Genomic DNA, 20,721 nt, shown 5'->3' on the forward strand with positions numbered 1-20,721 from the left:
CTAAAAAACACTACTTGTACTGTAATGGTGATCATTAACTCATTGAAAGGTTAATTTGAAACCAAAACAACAATATCCTTTAACTACAGCAACTAACATTGCTGTAAATAGGAATATGTATTGCACAAATGCAGTAATAATGTTTTGAATACACTTACAATCTACCATAATTTTTTTTTTGAGTAGCTCATTATTCAAAACTAACAAAAAACAAATATGCAGATAACAACAGCAATAAACTCATAACTCAAGTATACCTGAAATATTATGCCACTTTTCTGTCGCTAGGGGCATGGCCACATTGGATTTTGGAGCCCCGCCTCCATGTATGGCCAACCCCTGGCTCCTCATCCTCTGGGACCAAAATGAGGTTTTGGGCCAGCTCCACATGCCTCCTTACAGTAATATTATGCAGTATTGCACACAGGACCACTATCTTACTAACCATTGCCGGCAAATACATGGGGTCGCCACCATTGTGGTGGAGCACATGAAAACGGCCTTTTAGAAGCCCAATCATGCACTCCACCACCTGTATGGTGGATGTAAGCTAGGAATTAAATGCAGATTGTAGTCCTGGTGTTGATGTGCTGTAAGGATTCATGAGCCAGGGGGTGCAAGAATATCTACAATCCTCCTGCAAAAAGACATATTAAAAAAACACATAAATATGGTTATAAATTACACAACAACACAACTGACACTTTACTACATGATGTAGCTACAACTCACCAAAGATCCGCGCGTCTTGGCCTTCCAACATGCTTAATTTTTGCCATATCCCTGCTTGCTGAATCACGTGGGAATCATGGGCACTTCCGGGGTGCTCGTCATTCAGAGAAAGAATCTGGAGGGATGGGCCACAAACAACCATCAAATTCAAAGAGTGGAACATTTTTCTGTTCCTAAAAATTACTTCATTATGTGATGGAGCCACAAGTGGACTGTGTGTACCATCCACTACCCCAGTAATGTGTGGGAAGTGACCATCTTCATGGAATTGGTGCTTCACCAAAGCTAGGGACTCCACATCCAATGGCATTGGTATGAACTGCTTAGTTATTTTGAGGAATGAAGCAATGATGTGCCTCAGGATACTTGAGAATGAGGTCTGGGAGATGCCTCGCAGGACTCCAACCTTATGCTGGTAGGACCCTGAGGCGCAAAAATGCAAGACAGCAATGAATTGCATCAGTGACGGAATTGCTGTAGGATTGCAAAATTGTACTCTTTAGATCACTCTCTATTATTGAGAGAGTTTCTAGGATGACATGAGGGGGCAGCCTAAAGCGCTGCACCACCTCATCATCTGGCATTTCAAAATGGGTGACATGGGTTCGAAGGATACTAGGCCTTGCACGCCTTCTTTCCCTTCTAGGATGAGGGGCAGGTTGGGGTTGGCCTTATAAGACATACAGGTTTGCCACAAACACTAACTGAAAAACGCATTCAACATCAGTTTCAAGAAACAGTGCTATAAGGGAGCAACCAAAACATTTAACTTTTGAAAAGCTAACTTCAATATGCTGAGACGGGCACTAAACAACATTGACTTGGAAGTCTTGTTTCAAGGCAAGGACACATCAGAAATGTGGGTTGCTTTAAAATGGTTGCTTGAAAGCAATATTCACAAATTCATTCCCATGAGCAGTAAACATAGGAGTACTAAGCACAAACCAATGTGGCTTAATAAGGAGGTCAAGGAAGCAATGGCTAATAAGAGGCGTGCCCTCAAAATATTTAAATCTAATGGAGAGGAGGATTCATTTCGGTATTACAAGGAATGCAATAAAAGATGCTAAAAATGTAAACGAAAAGGAAATCGCTATAGAGAGTAAAACCAATCCTAAAAAGTTTTATAAATATATAAACAGTAAAAGGTTAAAGAATGAGAATGTAGGCCCATTAAAAGATGAATTGGGAGCTTTGATAAAGGACGACAAATTAAAAGCGGAAATATTGAACAACTTTTTTTCCTCAGTATTCACCAGGGAGGATGAGCCAGTGATAGTAGTGCATAGCGACAGGGAAGGAAATGAGTCATGGCTTGATGCTTGTTTAAGTGAGGAAGTAGTCCTGGAGAGACTAAGCAAGGTAAAGATTAATAAATCACCAGGCCCAGACGGTTTTCATCCAAGGGTTATTAGGGAGCTTAGGTCACAGCTAGAAAAACCCCTATACTTTGCTTTTCCATAGTTCAATTAGATCAGGCATGATACCAAAGGATTGGCACATAGCTGAGGTAGTGCCTTTAGTTAAAAAGGGAACAAAAAGTAATCCTGGAAACTATAGACCAGTTACTTTAACCTCTATAGTGGGTAAAATATTGGAAGGCATTTTGAGGGATAGCATAGAGGAGCACCTACAGGCTACTAAGTTTATTAGCAAAAGTCATCATGGGTTTGTAAGGGACAGGTCATGTCAAACCAACTTAATTAGCTTCTATGAGGAAGTGAGCGAGAATCTTGATCAGGGAAAAGCAGTGGATGTGGTGTATTTAGATTTTGCAAAAGCCTTCGATACAGTGCCTCATAGGAGACTGATCAACAAATTAAGGGAACTTGGCCTAGGATATACTATTTGTAGATGGATAAGTAATTGGCTGGATAACAGAGTACAATGGGTAGTAGTCAATGGGATGCTCTCCAGCTGGGCACAAGTAGTCAGCGGAATACCACAAGGGTCCGTTCTTGGCCCACTAATGTTCACTATATTTATCAATTATCTAGGAATAGGCCTGGAAAGCAAAGTGTCAATCTTTGCAGATGATGCTAAACTGTGTAAGGTAATTAATTCAGAAGGCGATGTGGAGTTTCAAACTTGGGCGTCTAAATGGAGAATGAGGTTCAATATAGAAAAATGCAAAATTATGCATTTTGGGACAAAAAACACACTTGATCCTACACTCTAGATGGGGAAAATATAGGGGTAACTATGGTGGAAAAAGATTTAGGGGTGATCATAGATAATAGGCTTAATAACAGTACACAATGTCAAATTGCAGCAAAGAAGGCAAGAAAAGTGCTTGCGTGCATTAAACGGGGCATTGAGACAAGGGACGACAATGTAATCCTGCTGCTGTACAAATCATTGGTACGTCCGCACCTGGAATATTGTGTTCAGTTCTGGGCACCATATTATAAAAAAGATATTGGGGAACTAGAAAGAGTTCAAAGAAGAGCTACTAAATTGATTAAAGGGTTAGAAACATTGGCGTACGAGGAAAGGATTACTAGGTTAAATATGTATACACTAGAAAAGAGGCGACTAAGAGGAGACATTATTAATATCTTCAAATATGTAAAGGGTCATTACAAGGCGCTAGCAGCGGATTTGTTTATTAAAAGAACTCTGTATAGGACGCGTGGGAACTTGCAGAGGCTAGAGGAGAGGAAATTCCGTACACAAATGTAGGAAAGGGTTCTTCGCGGTAAGGGCAATTAAGATTTGGAACTCCCAGCCGGAGAAGGTAATAATGACAGACGCTGTAAATGCATTTAAAAAACGGATTGGACAAATTTCTAACTGGAAAATGTATCCAGGGCTATAGCATTTAACATATTGACATTAAATTATCTGCGAGTGGTAAGATTCATAGCTGTCAATTGGTACTAAACCATTACTCCAGCAGGCACATTATAATATGAACACATTAACACAGAATACAGGTTGAACCCGATGGGCATTTTACCTCTTTTCAATCTCACTGACTATGTAACTATGTAACATTTAACAGAGTGTGAATTCATAAATCAATGATTGGTACCAAACATTCTTGTCAACCAATTCTTATTTCAAAAATGCACTTACAGGTGTGGTGTAATCCATCCCTAAATTGTGCACAACAGTAGAAAAGGAAAATTGTATAATTTGTCAAATATATACAAGTAAAGAACAAAATAAACCACACACAACAAACCAACACAATACGCATGCATATACTTACCAAACAAAAACACCAGATACAAAATATAGCAAAAGGCTGCTAATACCTTAAAATGCCTACTTTTGCACAAAAAAAAGCTCCCTTGAGAAGAAAAGAAAAACACTTATTAAGCACACTAAGAGAAAACAACACCACACAACCCAACACACACCTATGAACATGCATATACTTACCCGCAGATGAGTAGAAAACTCAAAAAGAAAAGGCAAAAGTCCAGGAGAGAAACTGAAAACGGGCTACTTTTGCCAAAAATGCAAATAATAATGCTGCTCCCATTAAGGAAATAGAGAAATAAACACTGACAGTTTCTCACTAGAAGCAGGAACTATAACCAGCAATTTTGAGTGACCAGGAATGGAATATAAGTGGTACTTGCCCCAATAAGAAGCATGCTGTCTAATTAATAAAACTTTATGTAACTGCCTTGCTGCACATATAGCTATAAACTACTTGGCAACGTGGAATGTCATCTGCCTCCTGTGTCACCATTGCTAGGCACCAGGGCCGGCGCTACCACTAGGCAGCTTTAGGCAGCTGCCTATGGGCGCCGGCATTTTAAGGGCGGTGCAGAGTTAAAAAAAAAAAAACAATGTAAGGCCACCGCGTCCCGGCTCACCAGGTGTCTTCCCTCCTGCTCCTTTACTGCTGCGTCGCTCACTCCCCCCCTCCCTTCTCATACCCGCCCAGATGTCTGGGGGCGGCACATTCACCCAGGGAGGAAAGGACTTCTTCCCCTAACGGCACATCCGTCACCCCTCGCAGCGCGGCCTGACCGGCGGCAGTTGGAAGAGCAGAAGGTGCGGGACAGGAGGAGGGGGTCAGAGTGCCAGGCACATATTTTTAGCAGGCAGCCGGCGGTGATCAGGAGGAGCCAGGCTGACTGATAAGCTGCCAGTGGCGTAACTACTGCCCCCGCAGTCCTCGCGGTGGCTTGGGGGGGAGGGGCTGCGGGGGTGCCACTGACTTAGCACAGATTGACATGCAGACGAGCATCCGCATGTCAATCTGCGGTCTCCTTCCCTCCGCTGCTGTAAGGAGGGGCACGGAGGGCACAGCGCGCGCCTCTCCCATGTCCCTCCTGGCTCTCCGGCCGGTCTAATAAAGGAAGTGCCGTTCGTGAGCTCTGATTGGCTCACGAACCGGCACTTCCTTTATTAGACCGGCCGGAGAGCCAGGAGGGACACGGGAGAGGCGCGCGCTGTGCCCTCAGTGTCCCTGGGGGGGGGGGAGAGCAGGCACTGTGGGGGAATATCTGGCACTGGGGGGAGCAGGCACTGAGGGGGCAAATGTGGCACTGTGGGGGAATATCTGGCACTGGGGGGAGCAGGCACTGAGGGGGCATATGTGGCACTGTGGGGGAATATCTGGCACTGGGGATAAATACCTGGCACTGTGGGGGAATATCTGGCACTGGGGGGAGCAGGCACTGAGGGGACAAATGTGGCACTGTGGGGGAATATCTGGCACTGGGGGAGCAGGCACTGAGGGGGCATATGTAGCACTGTGGGGGAATATCTGGCACTGGGGGGAGCAGGCACTGAGGGGACATATGTGGCACTGTGGGGGAATATCTGGCACTGGGGATATATACCTGGCACTGTGGGGGAATATCTGGCACTGGGGGGAGCAGGCACTGAGGGGGCAAATGTGGCACTGTGGGGGAATATCTGGCACTGGGGGGAGCAGGCACTGAGGGGACATATGTGGCACTGTGGGGAATATCTGGCACTGGGGGCATATACCTGGCACTGTGGGGGAATATCTGGCACTGGGGGCATATGTGGCACTGGGGGGGTATATTTGGCACTGGGGGCATGTACCTGGCACTGTGGGGGAATATCTGGCACTGGGGGCATATGTGGCACTGGGAGCACGGCCCTAGCAACAAGCACTACCCCTTAGCAACGAGCATGACACCCAGTGCATGAAACCCCTGGCAACGAGCAGGTAATTTAAAAGTAATTAGAAGCCTTACTGTAGGACTTAATGTGTAATGGGCATTACGGTGTGTGGCATAATGTATCACGGACGTTGCGGTGTGTGTCATAATGTGTCAGGCATTACGGTGTGTTGTATACTATATCACGGGCATTGTGGTATGTGGTATAATGTCTCAGGATCATTGCGGTGTGTGTCATACTGTGTCACAGACATTGTATGTGCTATAATGTATCAGGGGCATTGCAGTGTGTAGCATAATGTATAACGGCATTGCGATTCCTGTCATAATGTGTCACAGGCATTATGGTGTGTGGCATAACGTGCCGAGGGCATTACGGTGTGTGCATTATTGTGTGTGGCATAATGTCTAAGGGCCATTGCAGTATGTGGCATAATGTATACTGGGCATTACTATAAGGAGGAAAAATGACAAATAATGTAAGGGGCATGAATCAGGATTATTTTTCTTTCCTGTGGTGGCTAACGTCTGGGCGTGCAGGTTGCAAAACTGGGGTATAAGGTAGTCTTTTCCTACAATGCCACGCCCCTTTATGCGAAGCCACGCCCATTTCAACTAAGCCACGCCTGAAGGCGCGCATGTTTGTCCCTTTACTAGTGCCAATTATGGGGGGGGGCGCCGAATAATTTTTTGGCTTGGGGGAGAAAAATTTCTAGTTACGCCACTGTAAGCTGCTGCTGGTCGGGGCTGTACAGGGTGACGGATCTGCAGTTAGTAGAGTAAGTCCTTTCCTGTCGTCCCTGGGTGAAGGTGCCGCCCCGTTTTTTTTTTTTTAATGGTGGAAATCGCGCCTGCGGCAGCCGCTAGTTGCACATAGGGGGAGCTGCAGCAGAAGCACGCAGCTCCTCTCAGCAGTAATCATCTGTGGGGCTTTGTGACAGAGCCGGGTGGGCGCAGGGTAGCAGAGCCGGGGTAACGGTGAGTCAATGACTATCTCCCAGCCGACGGGAAGGGTGGGGAGGTGAGCGCGGTGTGGTCTGTGTCTTTTGTTATTTGGGTGTGTGTTTGTCTCTGCAATATGTGTATGTATGTCTATACTCTGTGTGTATGTATGCTCTGTGTATGTGCTACTGTGTGTGTGTCTATGTATGTATGTAAACTACTTTATATATTTATCTTGATGATGGGGGATGGTTGACCCAAAAACACTGTTGTTGTGTGTTGATATCCCGCCACAGGTGAGCACTCTCAGTTGTTTGTTTATATTCACATGAGTTAAGGGTTGCTGTCCCCCGCACATATTGAGTGCCTAGTAATTGACTTTATGCAGCGATGGGACCTGGGAGGCATTAAGTGTATTCTCGATGTGTTTTGTGTCTTTTACAGAGCTCAATTGATGATCTATTATATGTATATATGTATATATGTATATATATATATACAGCAAAGGTACCCGGCACTCCCGTGGCATGTATTTATTGTTTTATTTTATCATTTACACACACACATATATATATATATATATATATATATAATTATTTATTTATTTTTTGGGGGGAGGGTTGCTGATGATTTGCCTAGGGTGCTGGGAAACCTTGCACCTGCCCTGCTAGGCACCTCCCAGAATGCATAGTGCCTGGCGCCAGCCTGTTGTGAGGCTCCAGGCAGGGACCAGAAGCCGGAAGAGGCAGCGTCCCGGTCACCAGGCAACTGCCGGGACCTGCATCTCCCCGTGGCCGCCAAGCGGCTGCTAACAGATTCCTAATGGTAATTTATTCCTTTATTATCATTGATGCCTGTTTGAAAGAACATTAAATGGAAAAGAGGAGTGACATGTTCAGGGTACCTAGTTACCCTAGGAAAGACAATGAACTTCCTCCAGCAACAGAGAGTCAAAACCAGAGTCTATGCAAATAGGTAGTATCTATGGCAATTTTAAATTTGACAAGAATTTTCAATTTAGTTTTAGTCTTAGCGCTTACATATAGAATTATAGTTGGTTTAAAGCCACATTTTATTCTTTTTCTTTTGCTTTATTTTAGTCAAGACTTAGTCAGTGGATCTCAGTTTTCATATTATACAAATGTAGTCATTTTTTTGTTATAACTTTTGCAAATAGTTTTATGATATTCTAATGGATTTTGCTAAAGAACATTTCTCTGAAATTTCCTTGAAAAGTTTGCATTCCTTTAACTACAGTATGTTTTTAGTAATTTAGGCTCAGCAGGCTAAGAATCTGTTACATACTGAGTATAACTTAAACTTGGTACACATTCCACTGACGATGTTAGAACAAACAAGACCCGAGTCCTACTCGGGCCGTGACTCGGGTGTTCCTGCCAGACTCAGATTCCCATTTGAGGCTGAATGTCATCTTCGCAGCATCAGATTCTCATGGGACATAGATTTTATATAAGGCACAGCGGATGGGACTTGGCACCACTTTCCTGGAAAGCACGCTGCTGTTTGCTGCGTTGTACTTTGCTGTAGTGGCTGTACTGTATAATGGGCCATGGCTATGCTGGATAGTGACTGTGTATAGGGGGCACACTGCACACTGATGCATGCTCACTACACTCTGCTATATTGGTGCGTTGTGTCCAGACTCACAAGTGTCTGTGCTGTATAGTAACTGTGTATAGGTGGCATGTTGCATGTTGCTGTGTGCTGTGCTATACTCTGCTATGCTGGCTGTGCTGTGTCCAGACTCCCAAGTGGCTGTGCTGTATAGCGACAATGTATAGGGGGCATGCTGCACTCTGCTGTGTGCTGTTCTATACTTGCTGTGCTGTATAGTAACTGTGTAACTGTGGCATGCTGCACGCTGCTGTGTGCTGTACAATACTCCATTATACTGACTGTGCTGTGTCAAGACTCACAAGTGTCTGTGCTGTATCATGACTGTGTATAGGGGGCACACTGGTGTGTGCTGAGCTATACTCTGATGTAAAATGTTCTGTTTGGTACGCTTTGTTCACATGCATCTATAAGCCCTGTGCTCCACGCAGTTTGAACCGAGCTGCAAATTAAAAAACAGAAAAATAAAATATATATTGTTATTGTTGGTACTGGGGGTGATTCAGACCTATGAAAAAGGTATGGTCTTTTTGAAAAGATAAAGACAAAAGCGACTATATGCCTTTTCCAGGGCACACTTATAAGATTGAAAATATGAATAAATTAAAATTTAACTTTTATTGGGATATACTAAAAAAGGAGGGGGGAGAGAAGGCATTTAGTGTGTGTCAAATAAATGCACAAATGCTGCAATTTCTAGGTGAGAAAAGTTAGGTAGATGAGCGAAAATATTGTATTCCCTTAATTATCACAAAAATTCCTTTATTATCCTATACGGGGAATATATTAGTGGGAATAAGTGGCTCTGTTAGGCTCAGTTTTTTTGTGTCAAGGGATCACGATTTGGTATATAAGAATAAATTACTAGTGTGAGAGAGTAAAATACCTACGGTACCTAGTATTCCCTGGTGGTCACCCATCCAGGTACTGACCAGGCCCTGCAGTGTATAGCTTCCAAGATCAGACGAGATTGGGCATACTCAGTGCGCTCTGACCGTAGGTAAGTGAATCTCCCAAACATGCAATCAATCCAAACATACAGACAATCATGCGATTCATATGTTAGAATGATAGGTTTGTTCTGACAGGTGCCTAAATATCTTTCAATATACTGGTAAATGCACTAGGTAGAAGATATTGCTGAGTAGCGTGTATCGTGATGTGTAATTCTCAACATATGTATACACTGAATTTATGAGGAGCAGGAGCAAAGTCCATGTTTCTTAACACTTCTGCTGTTCGATCATCTGTTTGAACATCGATGGACAGAATGAGAGAGTGGCAAAAAACAGACAATGGCTCAGAAATATAGGGTAGAGGTGTACTTCTGCTGTGCCTAAATGGGGTAGCGTTCTGTTACCATAAGCATTGCAGAATGCCACTGATGGTTATGGGATGAGAGAGTACCCCAAAAAAATGGAGAGAGCAAGAATTGAATAGGGAGAACGTGGTATCCCTAGAGATTGCATGCAGACTTAGAAAGAGACAATTCAGTGCAGTATTCATGTACAATTCAGTGCAGTATGCAGAATGATGTATGACACAAAATAAGGTTATATTAGTCTGTAAATAGATGTTTCAACTTTTGCTGATAATTATAATCATAATAAGACAGAAACAATTCGGGGCAGTACTCAAAGTATAATTCAGCGAAGTATGCAGAATGATGTATGACACAAATTAAGGTTATATTATATATTATTCTGTAAATAGATGTTTCAACTTTTGCTAATAATTATAATTATAATAAATCTTACAGGGATAGTTCCGCAACAGGTTATTGATACAGACATTGACCAATATAGGTTCTTGGTCTGTGACCGACTTTAAACTAATAATGTACACTGAGTGTACCAATTACTAGTCGGTGGTGCTCCCAGAGTCAGTAATTTTAAGGCACTAAAACAGGAGAGGAGAAAGACTCTATGTTGGGGCACTCTTTATCAAATGTTAGACATTTAAAACATAACTTTTAATAATTATACTAAAAATGAAGTGACACAGTTTGTACATTTTTACAATTGATGATGCATATTAATTATGCTCATCTTACCAATTTATTTAAATAAATGTAGTAATAAGCGCCTAGGTGAAAATTATTTGTGATTAATAAATTAGCTGGGAAAGGTCTGTCTATAATATATGACAGGTTATATTTTTGATCCCAGCGGAAAAATACCTTGGTTTAGTTACCTCCGTGTTTTTGAATGCTTCCAGTAAAGAGGAGGGTATATGTGATATAACAAATTGGAATGTTGCCTATAAGGGTTCTTATACACCTTCTGCTCTATGTTTAGGCAGCCGTGTACCCGGAAAGGCTTTTAATAAATGAATATTGTATCATTCGACTTTTTGCTACAGACAGAAGTCTGAAAGTGCGAATAAGTGCTGGTTTGGTATGGGGATATACTAACAAAGCAATATATAATAAAGAAAATTGTTGATAAAGACACAGAGAAAATTTAGTATATAGCGTGTTTGATGGTAACTACTAGAGTTTTGAGATACAAGAGAGATAAAATAAAGAAAAAGGTAGAGTAATTGGAGGGGGTGTCTTACTTCTGCTGTTCAGCTGGGTTGTTTACTGCACCTGGTGTTCACTGCTGGTCCCCCACACAGTTACTGACCAAGCCTGCCACAGATTTGCGTCCATGATCGAACGGGATCAGGCGTATCCTGTGGAGTATGGCCGTAATCTGCTGAATGAGAGAGTATGACTACCAAAGTGCTTCTGCTGTCCAGATTAGTGGAAGAGAGAGCATGAAATTTGTAGGCTGTATATCAGAAAGAACATATAGAGATAATCTTTTGGCTGATATTGCTAATAAAAGACTGAATTCCCTAAAATCTTGTCAGAGTTATTGGCCTATACAGATTTTATACCAGATTAAATTGCAATTTGTGCAGTGGAGAATAACAAAAGTTCAGAACACACTGCTGTTCACTTATAAAAATATCTATATATTGCTGGAAATAAAGTTTTTCTAACCCCTAGTGCAGAACAAACATAAGTGCACTATTGTTGCTAATTTAATAACAAATTAAATTGCGGTTTGTACAATAGAGAATAACAGAAATTCAGAACGCACTGCTTTTCTATTTGTAGGGTAAAGACTGATGTGATACATAAATTGCTGCTTTGGAGATATTGGCAGGTGATATATTTAGATCACATGGATATGTTCGTGACAATTTTATATCAACAGGCTGAGATTAATAGTGGTCAGAAAAAGACACATTTAGCTTATTTGAAAGAAGAAAAACCTTCATCTACCTTGTAGAAAGGATATTTTACTGAAAACAGAGTTTTTCCAACCCCTTAGTGCAGAAACATCTTCAGTGCACTATTGCTGTTAAATTGCTACACTCCTATAGCATATTATTGCACATGAACAAAGTAAAATGTAATGAAGGAGGTGGCTTGATAAATATAAAGCATTGTAAAGGAGGTCCCTAAATAAATAATAATCAAAAGAGAAGATATAATAGATCTTGTTGCCCTGAATGGGCGCTTACTAAACCGATGTATTCCTTGTCTGGGAGTGGGCTGCGCAGTCCCACTGGATCCCACTTAACCAAACAGACCGTTTCACCAAAATGTAGGCTTGCTCACTGGTGGTTAATGTGGCTCAAAATGAGGGTATATATAATGTGGATTTAATTACCTAAGTGGCCGCCGGTGATTAAGGTGAACGCGCCGTGTGTAACCAGCGGTTCCGGAAATTACGTCCAAGCTAGGTCGGACGGTAGTCATAGGAACGTTTGCGTTCCACAGCCATTACGTTTGGCTGTATCCGGGAGAAGACTCCCAGTAGCATCTGACGTGTGACGTGTGTTAAGGGGCGGGATACCTGGATCTTGCAGTAGTCATGGAAACACAGACACTGCTGGCTGCTTATGTTAGGAGGCGGGATGACTCGTTCGGCCTGTAGTCATGGAGACGCGGGCATCGTTATAAACAGTGACTGATGGAATTATGTGGAGACGTTTACCGTTGTAATTTTTGCACGGCCTGGTGTTAGTTAAAACACGATTGATCAAGAAATCAAAGGGGATTAAGAAAAATTATTATATGTTGATAAACTATATTAAAAATTATATAGAAATAAAAATGAATATGAAAGTAATAAAAATGAATATAAGAATAGAAATGGGTTAATGATATGAGATCATATATTATATGGGACAATGGTGCATATGAAATCCAAAATTTATGTATGTCTATAATCTATACATATGTATAGATATTTAAAGAGATATTAGTGATAAAAATTGATTAAATAATTTAAAAAATAAATATATAAATATTGATTGTGATAAACAGAAATAAGGAGGATGTATAAAAACATTCACTCCTTAAGTAGTGAAAGATGTGCTATGTATTGTAGCAGAAACAATAATAATTTATTTAGCTGCTGGTAATATGCCATGTGATTATCCTTAGATAGAGAGGGCTAATACATAAGAGAAAACAAAAATTAAGAAGATAAAAATAAAGTTAAATATGAATAAGAATAATAGTAATAATAATAATAATAATAATAATAATAATAATAAAGGTAATATAATAGAATGATGATGAGAGTAAATAGTAATTAATATTACTGTTACTGATTGATACTTTCGGAACAGATATCCTAATGTATATATGCAGGGCTATATCCTATAGCCATTGAGATATTAATATGAGATGATTGAATGATAATAGTATGTAAAAGAAACAATAATTGAACAAAGTGAAGAAAGTGAAAACGTGAACCCGGTGCAGGTAAAAAGGAGTGATCCATAGTGAAAACTGTTTATATGTGGTAAGTATAGGCTAGTATCCTACAAAAGGGGGGATGAGAATTATAGATGAGTGTTCTGGGAGTGTGTATTATACCCTAAAATTACATGGTCACCTGACCCTGCTTAGCGCCTAAAGATCCTACAATACTTTAGAATAGAGGGCCCATGGTTGTGGTTGGTGTGACGTGGGAAAGAGACGAAATTATATTGGACTAATTGAGTGTTTTAGGAAAAATTCTGGTGTAGGCATGTGCGAATGCGCTGAGCAGTGAAGCCTGTGTGTGAAATAGGTGATTAGAACTAACACCGCTGAAAAATAATATGAACATATGTGTCAAGATTGTTACTTTTTGTTTTTAATTATAACATATATATTATGTTGTTATTGTGCTATGACACTAACGTAAATAAATAAGAAAAATTTCATAATTAGATAGTTTGGATAATATCAATGAATGGATAAATGGATATACCATAATGGGTGTATCCATTAAGACCGAGAAGTATCAAACTGATGAAGTTTGTATCAATGTTATTGGTATGAATTATATAAAAATCCCATAATTGATATATTCATTCAGACCGTGGGGTGTCAGACTGTTGAGGTTGAAGGTCCATTCTGATTCTTTTTTCAGGAGTTCCTGGGTTAAATCTCCTCCTCGCATCCCTAATTTGATTTGTTCTAGACCAAAAGCTGTCATTTCCCTGGGGTTACTCTTGTGATGATAGTGGAAATGTCTAGCCACCGATGTTAATTTCCTCATTTTGGCTAGATCCGTGGCACTATTCCTTATGGTGCCTGCATGTTCTAGGATGCGAAGTTTCAATTTTCTAGTTATCATCCCTACGTAACGAAGTCCACATGTACAGACAAGGCAGTAGACCACCCCTGTTGAGTTGCAGTTGAGGAACTGATAGATATTTCTTATGTTCCCATATCTGTCTGTGACGCTGGTGGTCTTTATCATAAAAGTACATGCTTTGCATTTTCCACATGGATAGGATCCATTGGTGGCCGGTGTTCGTGTAGAATGACTGATGAAATGACTTAAAACTAGATGATCTTTTAAATTACTCGAACGTCTCCAGCTCATGGAGGGTTTGATCTCAAGATTTTTCGACAGATCATCATCTAGAAAAAGTACTGGCCAGTGTTTTTCAATGGAGTCTCTAATTTCCTTCCATTCTCTGCAGAATGTTCCTACGAATCTCAATTTATTGTCTGATGTTGGTTTCTCTCCCTCCTTCTGTCTGCTGGAAAAGATTAAAGAGTTCCTTGCAGTTGATAAAGTTTGTTGTTTTGCTTTTTTGATGGATCTACCGCTGTATCCTCTTTCCTTGAGTCTGGATGAAAGGTCATCACATTTTTCCTTGAAGATGGTGGTGTCTGAGCAGTTTCTCCTTAGGTGCAGAAATTCCCCTTTGGGAATGTTTTCAACTGTCGGTGGGAAATGAGCGCTAGTTTGATGGAGTACACTGTTGGAGGCTGCGGCTTTGCGATATAGTTTTGTGTGCACCTGACCCGTCATGTCTTTGTACACAGTGAGATCCAAAAAGGGAATAGACGATTCACTTATGTGGTGGGTTAATTTCAAATTCAAGTTGTTATGATTTAATGTATCGATGAATTTCAGGAGAGATGTTCTGTCTCCTTCCCATATCATAAAGATATCATCAATATATCTCCACCACACCGTAATGAATTGTGTGTATATCTCATTCATCGGGTTGTGCACTATCTCCCTCTCCCACCAGCCTAGATATAAGTTGGCATAGGTAGGGGCACAGGCCGCCCCCATTGCGGTGCCCCTAGTTTGGAGGAAAAAGCGGTCATGGAACGTAAAGTAGTTTCTTGTAAGGACAAATATTAAAAGTTGAATCAGAAAGTCGTTGAATTCGTTATGTCCCTCCATATCCAGGAAATATTTCACAGCCCGTAGTCCTGCTTCATGATCTATACTGGTATATAAGGATTCAACGTCCAATGTTACCAAGAGATGTTTTTCTTCTAATTTGACATCGTGAAGTCTCTGTAGTACGTCCATCGTGTCCTTTAGATAAGATGGAAGCGTTAGCACATACTTCCTCAGATGAAGATCTAAGAAAGTACTCGGTTTCTCCAAAAGCCCATCCTGACCTGATACGATCGGTCTACCTGGCGGTGTGGTGATGTTCTTATGGACTTTGGGCAAGAGGTAAAGTGTAGGAGTCTTAGGATTTGTTGGTAACAGATATTTGAATTCTTGGTTCGTAATTGTGCCTGTTGATTGCGCACTATTAAGGATTCTCTTTAATTCTACTGTGTATTTTTCTGTTGGATTGAATAGTACAGACTTGTACTATTCTCTGTGTCTTTATCAACAATTTTCTTTATTATATATTGCTTTGTTAGTATATCCCCATACCAAACCAGCACTTATTCGCACTTTCAGACTTCTGTCTGTAGCAAAAAGTCGAATGATACAATATTCATTTATTAAAAGCCTTTCCGGGTACACGGCTGCCTAAACATAGAGCAGAAGGTGTATAAGAACCCTTATAGGCAACATTCCAATTTGTTATATCACATATACCCTCCTCTTTACTGGAAGCATTCAAAAACACGGAGGTAACTAAACCAAGGTATTTTTCCGCTGGGATCAAAAATATAACCTGTCATATATTATAGACAGACCTTTCCCAGCTAATTTATTAATCACAAATAATTTTCACCTAGGCGCTTATTACTACATTTATTTAAATAAATTGGTAAGATGAGCATAATTAATATGCATCATCAATTGTAAAAATGTACAAACTGTGTCACTTCATTTTTAGTATAATTATAATTATAATAAGACAGAAACAATTCAGTGAAGTGACGCGCATTTCGCTCTGGGAGCTTGATCACCTGATCGCCTCAGGTGATCAAGCTCCCAGAGCAAAACGTGCATCACTTCCGGTTCCGGTGCCCAAACGTCCGGTCACGCGGACAGCGGACCATGGCTCTCAGCTCCATTTTCAGGCTCAGTGTCCCCTCTCCTCGGCAGGCAATCATCCATCCAGGACTTGAAAAATCATCTGAATGATCTACACTGCCCACCAATGAATGGAGGTACAAAGGGGTGGACCGCACACCCAGTAAGGTAACCTGCTGACACTCACTTGGGAGTATTTCTGCCCAGGTCAGCGCTGCAACTCTAACAATCCCTCCATACTGCCCACTAATTAATGGGAGTATTGTAGTGGACATTGTATACTATTGCTGTTATACATATCTTTACCTTGCATATATATATCATACTTATGAAATTTGACCCATTCATAGGACCTTTTGCTTAGGGGACAAACATTATCTATTTACAGAATAATATAACCTTGTTTTGTGTCATACATCATTCTGCATACTGCACTGAATTATACTTTGAGTACTGCACAAAATTGTTTCTGTCTTATTATAATTATCAGCAAAAGTTGAAACATCTATTTACAGAATAATATAACCTTATTTTGTGTCATAGATCATTCTGCATACTGCACTGAATTGTACATGTATACTGCACTGAATTGTTTCTGTCTGAATCTGCACGCAATCTCTAGGGATTCCATGTTCTTCCTATTCAATTCTTGCTCTCTCCATGTTTTGGATGGGCGACCACCAGGGAATACTAGGTACCGTAGGTATTTTACTCTCTCACACTAGTAATTTATTCTTATATACTAAATTGTGATCCCTTGACACAAAAAAGCTGAGCCTAACAGAGCCACTTATTCCCACTAATATATTCCCCGTATAGGATAATAAAGGAATTTTTGTGATAATTAAGGGAATACAATATTTTTGCTCATCTACCTAACTTTTCTCGCCTAGAAATTGCAGCATTTGCGCATTTATTTGACACATACTAAATGCCTTCTCTCCCCCTCCTTTTTTAGTATATCCCAATAAAAGTAAAATTTTAAAATATTCATATTTTCAATCTTATAAGGGTGTCCTGGAAAAGGCATATAGTCGCTTTTGTCTTTTTCTTTTCAAAAAGACCATACCTTTTTCATAGTTTACTGAACTATCTTCTTGGAGCACCACCAACTTATTGCTGAACTTATTATACCGTTAGGCTTGATGTTGGTTATCAGTAATGTAACAGATAAATAAATATCATACATACTGTATCCTGTGCAAATGTATATCTTTTTAGTAAGGTGATTCAGAGCTGAATGTAGATGTGCTAAATTTAGCACATCTATGATCAGATTCTCAAACATGTGGGGGGATGTCCAGCACAGGGCTAGTCCACCCGCATGTCAGGACCTGCGCCCCCCTTCAAGGGTGCAAAAGCATTGCATGGTGGCGATGCTTTTGCACCCGCTGAGTAGCTTCTTGCCTGCGCAGCCTAGCTGCGCTGGCAGGTGGCCACCTGCCACATACCAGGTTGCAGCAGCTGCATGTGACATCACGCAGCTGTGGTGGCCCACCCCCACAGTGGTCCAGACATGCCTGTGATGTCCGGACCACGCCCCGTCAATGGCGTTCTAATGCCGTTGGCACGCCCCTCCCTCCCCGTGACTGCCTTTGCCTGTCAATCAGGCAAAGGTGATCGAAGCCCTGAGATGCTTTTAGCATCTCACTGGGCTCCCGAGGTGCACGTGCGCACTCCACAAAGGGCTTCAGACTGCGGGCGATCCAGTCTGAATTAGGCCCACTGTTTGGTGTGCATTGTTCACATGCCTCTATAAGCCCTGTGATACACACAGTTCGAACCGAGCTACAAGTCTAAAAACAGAAAAATAAAATATATATATTTATTGTTTTTGTATTGGTTGGTTGGTGTGCTTATAAGCCCTGTGATCCATGCAGTTGGAACAGATCTGAAGGTTTAAAAATAGTAAAATAAAATATATTTAATATATGTATTGTTTTTGTACTGGTTGGTTGGTGCACTTATAAGCCTTGTGATCTATGCAGTTGGAACCGAGATGCAGGTTTAAAAATAGAAAGAAAAAAAAAAATATATATATATATATATATAATATGAATTTCTATTGTTATAGCTACTGTTTTAGGTACTGGTTGGTAGATGTGCTTATAAGCCCTTTAATCCATGCAGTTGGAACCAAGCTGCAGGTTTAAAATAGAAAATATATATAAAATATAGCTATCGTTTTTGTACTGGTTGGTGTGCTTTTCTCAAGTGCACTTTGTTCATGTGCATCTATAAGCCCTGTGATCCATGTAGTGATCTGCTAAATGGATAACTATCAGTTTAGAGACGATCAACCAAGTACTAGTGCAACTGCTGCAGTAATGATGACGATGCTAGTCCAGCAATGTCATCTACTAAAACCGATGCTCAAGGACATAGTCAGGGCATCTAAAATCAAAACCCAGTATACAGTGTTAAAGAAAAAAACACCTCTTATAAAAGGGAACGTTTGGCGCAGAAAAACATAAAAATGCCAACATGCCATTCACCACATGCAGTGGCAAGGAAAGGCTAAGGCCTTGGCCTTTATTTCTTAGTGGTGGTTCTGCAACTGTCAGTGAGGCATCTTTTTCTGTCTCTCATGATGATGCAAGATGTTTTCACTCACAGTCTAGAAGAGGTGTAAAAAAAATAAAACCACTAAGGCTGTAGAACAAACTGTGCATTCAGAAACAGAAATGTCAAAAATCCCTGAGGAGAGTATAAGTGTGTCCTTGATTGCTATGTGTGAGCCTGACCTTTATGATACTGTACTCACAGAAATGCTGCCTTCCACCATTTCTGCTCCCTCTGCAAATGTGGGGATGAGCAGCAGAAGTATAGCTAATGACATATAAATTGAGGATGCCACTGTGGAATTCAAGAGGATGAAGGGGATATTTGTGTAGCTAGTGCTGATACTAATGAGAATGTTGAGGATGTTGTTTGTGTAAGTCAAGCACCAGTGGAAGCAGCTCTTGGCTATGATAAGAAGATGGCCATTGTCATGCCTGGGCATATGACCAACAAATCCACCTCTGATGTGTGGAATTATTTTGACCCAAATCCTGACAACATTTTTAAAGACATCTTTAGCCTTTGTTGAACACAATAAGTAGAGGTAGGGATGTTACGTGATTTGCAGTGAGCTAATGACAAATTATTGATAACATCAAAAGTTGGTTCTAAAAAATAACAAGTAGTCCAGCATCAGCTAGCTCACTTCTCTCAACTAGATGCCAGCACGTACAATCTCCACCACCAACACCTTCATCCTCAATATCCTTAGTAATTATCAGATGTAGTTCTGCATCTAATTTGTTAAAGCTAGGTGAATCCTAACCATTCTAGGATTCCTCAGAAGAATCCTTGAGCACTGGGTCTGCTGCTGCTGGGGGTGGTTCTTCATCCCAGAGGGGGACCATGAAGACTATTAGTAGTATTGTAAAAAATCAATTGACTGTGAAACTGTGAATCAATCCTTTGCAAGGGGAAGCAAGTATGACAGCTCTTACCTAGTCACACAGTGGATCACTGACACCATCACGGCTATGCTAGTATTAGATATATGTCCAATTTCAGCCATTAATGCAGTGGGTTTTATTATTATTATTATTATTATTATTATTAAATTTTATTTATAAGGCACCACAAGTGTTTTGTAGCACCGTACAAATGACAGTACAGGGAGACAAAACTTAGCAAGTTTTACATATTTAATTGAGGTCCCCCATCCCCGGTATCAAATACAATCTCGGTTCCACTTTAGCAGAAAAGCCATTCCTCAGCTGTACCAGGACGTTAACAAAACTTAATTCTTGGCCTACAAAATGCCATTGTACCCACTGTCCACTTAACCACAGCTATATAGACAAGAAGTAGTGCACAAAGTAAAGATTACATGACTGTGCCAGTCAACTGGGTGGGTTAATTACCTTCAGCAGCAGCAGCAGCAGAAGAAGTATCTAACAAACAACGCCAGTTTATTCAGAGGCAGACTACTCTGTGTATCACCAGATTAATTAGCTTCAATAGCTTCAATGCTTACAACCTCTTAGAAAAACTAAGGGATGTCATAGACTTTGGGGGCCGATTCAGACCCTGACACTGATGTGCAAAAATTGCTAAAAAACGATTTCTGCACATGCGCGTATGCTGGTACGTGCATGTGCAAGGTCCTAAACTGCATTCTCTTCAGAACACAGTTTAAGACCTGGAGGGGGACAGGAATTGTGCATCGACACAACATTTTGTGGGCGTCGACGCTCCGTTTTAGGGGCATGGTCCAGACATCGCAGGCATGTTTGCTGGGTGGTCCGCGGCGGTAACGTGCTATCATATGCAGAGGCTGTGACCATTAGAATGGTGGGTAGCCATCTGCCTTCACAGCTAGGCTGGGCAGTCAAAGGGCTACTCTAAACATGTGAAAGCATCGCTGCCATGTGTGTGGGCAGGGCTGGATCCGACATGTGAGGTGTCCCCCCGCATGTCAAAGAAATTGATCGTAGATGTGCGTTTTCTTGCACATTTATGATCAGGTCTGAATTAGGCCCTTGGGCTCTACTCAG

The 20,721-nt window shown here is 41.1% G+C and overlaps 1 pseudogene; it reads right to left on the reverse strand.

Moving 5' to 3' along the window:
* Positions 1-9,306: 9,306 nt before the first annotated feature.
* Positions 9,307-9,425, reverse strand: LOC135051722 (5S ribosomal RNA; annotated as a pseudogene).
* Positions 9,426-20,721: the final 11,296 nt, after the last annotated feature.

Source organism: Pseudophryne corroboree, chromosome 2, assembly GCF_028390025.1.
Source record: "Pseudophryne corroboree isolate aPseCor3 chromosome 2, aPseCor3.hap2, whole genome shotgun sequence".
Classification (NCBI taxonomy): Eukaryota; Metazoa; Chordata; class Amphibia; order Anura; family Myobatrachidae; genus Pseudophryne; species Pseudophryne corroboree.